This window comes from Dipteris shenzhenensis, unplaced genomic scaffold (genome assembly GCF_047967505.1).
Source record: "Dipteris shenzhenensis isolate YYH24624 ecotype China unplaced genomic scaffold, Dip_SZ_1.0 scaf0082, whole genome shotgun sequence".
NCBI classification, from domain to species: domain Eukaryota; kingdom Viridiplantae; phylum Streptophyta; class Polypodiopsida; order Gleicheniales; family Dipteridaceae; genus Dipteris; species Dipteris shenzhenensis.
Genome location: NW_028239389.1, coordinates 1 through 4,747, shown reverse-complemented (window position 1 = coordinate 4,747; position 4,747 = coordinate 1). Strand labels below are relative to the sequence as shown.

Here is a 4,747-nt window from a genome sequence, read left to right as displayed (position 1 = left end):
TGCTTAGGAGTGGATTCGAACCACTGACCCAAGGATTTTCAGTCCTTTGCTCTAACCAACTGAGCTACCTAAACTACAAGAGGAATCGCTATCAATTATTACTACATTATTACTACCATTTCCGATTGCCGAAAAAACAGCGAAGCGCGGAGCAGAAGCAGGTGAGTAAAGTGGAGTAAAGTGCGTTTTGTCGGGTCAAGAATTTGGGAAATAGAAGTCGGCAAGCAAGCGGGAAAGTGCCCACCCACTTCTGCCGGCCAAATCTGCACTTTTCCAGCGCGTAGCGCTTCCCCGGCAAGCCCTTCGAAGCTAACGTTCGATGCTCCATCGAACAGAGTTGACAAATAGATTCCTTTGCTCCCTGAGCAAACTCGTCTAACGCTCACTCTCCGGCAAAGGTATGGGCCCCCGGTTTCGTGCTCCATCCCAGCGCTGGGGGTGGGGTTGTTGCTGGTAGGGTTTAGCACTTAGACCCTTGCTTTGCTTGGGAAACAAAGTGAAATTGACCAATCGGGGATAGGATAAGGAGGACCCCAAGGAAGGCCATCGATAATCGCATACACGCGTTGCATCACAGAGACATAAGTATCCGAAACCAGAGGCTTGAACCTGGGAATGAAGGACTCTCTCTTTGCAGGCAATAGACACGGATTTGGTTCGATCTGTAGTAGATCCCATTTGCTTAAATGGAAAGGAGTTGGTTGATTAGCAAATCGCTACCATAAAATAATCAATGGTTCTTGATGGGATTCTTTTGCATAGAGTGGAAACTCAGTTCCCTCAATTGTTCCCCTTCTAGTGATTCTACGCAATCACCCTCCCCTCCCTCATTATATTGATTCTACTCATACGTATCAACATACTCGTTGCATTCATTTCGATGATAAAACCGAATAGATGGATTTCATTACGGCAGTTCCAAAGAAACGTACTTCTAGGTCGAAGAGGAAGATTCGCAATCATGTTTGGAAGACCCAAACTAATGAAGTAGCATCGAAAGCTTTTTCTCCAGCTCAATCCATTTTGACTGGACGGTCGAGAAGTTTCTACTACGTGACAAACGAAAGAATTTCCGAAACGAGTCAGTAGTACTCCCCGGTTGTAACAGGAATTGTCGGATCAATGGGACGTGGGATCGGTCGGGATAGACAGTGGACTATTTGTTGGAACAGGGAAGCCAAGATAAGTAATTGTCGGGGAACTGCAATATTGATGAATTTGGATCCTCAGTACGTAGTACGGGGACGTGTTGATAGTATTGCGTGACGGTACCGCGCGGGAAATAAGATCCAAATACTAGTAGGGTTTAATACAGTTCGGTGGGGTTCTTACCCCACAAAGTCGTATCAGTGAATATTGGTGATAACCACGAGGAGGGGAGAATGCTCGCGGATGTTCGTCACTTCGATCAAACACATGTTTATGAAGTGTTGATTCGGGGAAAGAATTGGTAAGTCTTCTAAGTCGGTGTCACTCGAACCGGACCTGATGGTTATCCGGAGAATCGGAGCTTGGTTGTGAACGGGAGGAATATTACACAAGTGGGAGGTGTGGATTTTCCCCACCCAGTTAAGTTAATTCGACGCGGATTAATTCGACGTGACGATTCCACGTACCCTTGTTAACTTCCCATCAAATCAAGATAATGAGCAACGTATTGATCTCCCTGCGTGGCAACCTGATGCGGCATGGCTGGTGCCGTCTGGCTGGTGGGTAGCAAAAAAAAGTCAACTCCAATGGATGTTCCGGAACCTACAGCAACCATGTCATGTAGTAGTCAGAAACAAATCCAAGATGCAATTGATACAGGTGATGAGGATCTCGTCCTGATTCCAGGTATCTCCATATTGGTTGGAGATGCGTGACAATCTACATCGGCGGATATTCCTGCTGGGGAATAAGAGAGAGAAGGGGGGGAAGGGGTCGGACCTTCCCCCAGTGTTGGTTCGTACTGAAAAGTTCTATAGGAAGAAAAAATGACAAACCGCTTCGGTTTCGATATAGAAATGGCTAAATCCACTAAGGTGGCCAGTCAAAGGCTACTGGAACACCGGATACAGAAACTACCCGAGCTAATGGTAAAGGCGAGAAGACTTTCCGTCCAAGTCTCATTAGTTAATCATAACGATATCGTAGAAATGCTGCACGAACCCGTATATATACGAACGAAAAGAGAATAACCTTTATACCAAACCAGATTGAGCCCGGAGTCCCCTGGAAACGATCTGAAATAAGTGGCCAACCTCCCGGGAAAAGCAATGTACATAGACTAGGAGAGTGAGGGCGCGGCTCCGTGGCCCTTAGCCCGATAGGTGTATCCACACCCTTCTCAAGGAACCGTACGTGACACTCTCGCGTCATACGGCTCCGTCCCGGGAATATTGAGTCTCCTCCCCCCTAACCAACGCAACGTCTAGGTCTTCGAATCCGATCTCTCTCGCATGGATGTCTCGGTGGTGATTGGCACAGAGTGGGATTGACTTACAGTTCAGGCTGGCCTGCAGGGCTTGGAGCCCGCGTAGACAGAGAAGAATCGGCGAAAGTGAGTGGGTCCCCTCAACGGGAGAACAACGAGGGGTAGGCGGCCCTCTAGGCCAAGGAAAGCGCTAATAAATGCTTTACCCAGTACCTGTAGGCACTCTACCCGTTTCACCTGGGATGGGAAGCCGAGAGGGTCCCGGCGGCAGGGACACCTCCCGGGCCAAAAGCCCCCCGGAGAGGGGGTTTAACCTGGAAAGTGCTTATCAGCCCTTCGTCCCGAACCCACGGGGGCCCGGAAGGAGAGATTGAAACCGCTCAACCTACAGGAGGGGCAGCTGAAAGCCGGGTTTGTGCTGATAAGCACACTTCCTCCCGGCCTGGTTTTAACCCGGAGAGAATGCGATAGCATTAAAGGTACTGAGTTGGCTACCATCAAATCAGGGGTTCCCCAACCTGTCAGAAAAGGGGGGTCGAAGGCTCAAAGGCTCTCTTTATACCGTTTTTAAGAACGCCCGGGAAAACGCCAAGCGTTGGATGCGTCGAGACCCACTTTCGGCCTCCTCTCAAAATCACCTTTTACCGAAATAATATTCAAGCCGGGCCAACTTGCGTACATGGCGCATCTGCACCAGGCCCTCCTCACACCTCCCTTACCGCAGGTTTAGACCGATGATCACGTTTCTGGAATATCATATGTACACCTGATCTAAGGTCTCGTATGCGTCCTCCTTGTTCAGATTTTTCCTCGTCAGGAACTCTGGTCTAAGCTTCCCAAGCTCCATGCTGTTGGGAAACTTGGCAGGGGTCCCGCCTTCCCCATTGACTATATGTAAGTCTTTGGGGTACTTTGGGATTCTCTTCCGCGCTGAGGATTTGTACTTGTGGGCAGGGGTAAATATAGCGGACCAGCGAATCTGGTAGTCGACAATCGCTCAGACTTGATAAGGGTTGTCGCAACACCTATAGTAGTAGTAGGACGGAAAACCTCTCGCGACGCTCGCGAACCAATTGACGATGTCTTCGTCGCTGACGTTCGTCAAGCGGGCCACGTGGGTTGGACGGGCCTTCCTCTGGCTAATGATATCTCGATCCCGAAGCCTTTGGAATATTTTCTTTATGGGCGCCCAGATCTGTATGAGTAACTTGCTGAAAGACCCCGTTTGTTCCCAGTGCCCCCGTCCCTTCTGGCCCTTCCGACCTCCTAGCGCTCTGGGAGTCTCCAATGAAGACATCCAGACGCTCAACGATTCGTCCAATCATGGGACTGCCTATTGAACGTCTGATGGCACGTTGCTCCGACCTGGGCTATGCGAGATCTCTCTCGATCTTTGCCGGATGTCCCTGGCGGTCTCCCGTAAGACGCTCCCCTGGGGGCTGACCCCTGCTGTTTTCGGAGTCTCTGCTAGTTAAAGCCCCGCGTCCTGTAAACTCCCCGTTTCTCTTCTCTTCTTCGTTAGCTATCAGACCGGGATACTCTTCCCTGGGTCCTCTGACTTGGAATGGATGGCGGAGCGTCAGTAGGGAGCTGTGGGATGGATACGGTGCTTGACTCTCCGGCGCTTTTCCAGCTCTCGCGGGAATTGTAGGGGAGTATTCGAAGCCGGGACTCCCCGAATGATCGTACCGGGGGATTCTACCGTCCCTGCAGCTATTTCTGCGAATCCTGCAGAGCCTACCTCAGGGTTCGGGTCAGATTGTGGAGAGTGGGTGATACGTTCTTGGATTTTCATTATCAACTCTACGGGACCAACGATTCCCGGTGGGAAGTCGTCGGCATATCAGACGTAACGGATCCTAACGAAGTCTGGGTCATTGAAGTCCACGGGGGATAGCCCCTGCTCACGAGCTAGGCGTCTACGTCCCAACCTGATAGCTAGTCCCGCCTCCCCGTCCAGCTTCATCAGGCCACGGGGGTTTCTCATGGAGAACGCGTAGAGTTCTCCACCTTCGGCCTTTGCTCATTTCGAGGTGAAACCGTTGGCTCTACGAATGAAGGCGCGAAGGCTTTGCTTCGGCTCTGCCTCGGCTCGAAGGCCCGAGGGGCAGAAAACGCTTCTTAGCGTTGGAAAGGGGAGCAGAAGAGGGAATAAGGTAGGAGGCCGCTCCCCTCCCGGGTCGGGAAGGAAGGGGAAGCAGGAAGGGGCGAAGCCAGGAAAGTGCAAAGCAATTCCCCCGATCTCGGGGGTCCGGGATAAATTCCCGGGTAATTTCCTGGACCTCCTAGCGGAGGTCCGGGAAGGAGACGCTTTACGTTGGATGCGTTTCA

The 4,747-nt window shown here is 51.1% G+C and overlaps 1 non-coding gene and 1 pseudogene across 1 annotated transcript; both read right to left on the bottom strand.

The window, feature by feature from the left end:
* On the bottom strand, nt 1-74 carry TRNAF-GAA (transfer RNA phenylalanine (anticodon GAA)). Its single transcript has one exon. It is a non-coding gene; the product is annotated as a tRNA-Phe (tRNA).
* A 1,877-nt stretch (nt 75-1,951) lies between these two features.
* LOC147879154 (uncharacterized) lies at nt 1,952-4,728 on the bottom strand (annotated as a pseudogene).
* Nucleotides 4,729-4,747: the final 19 nt, after the last annotated feature.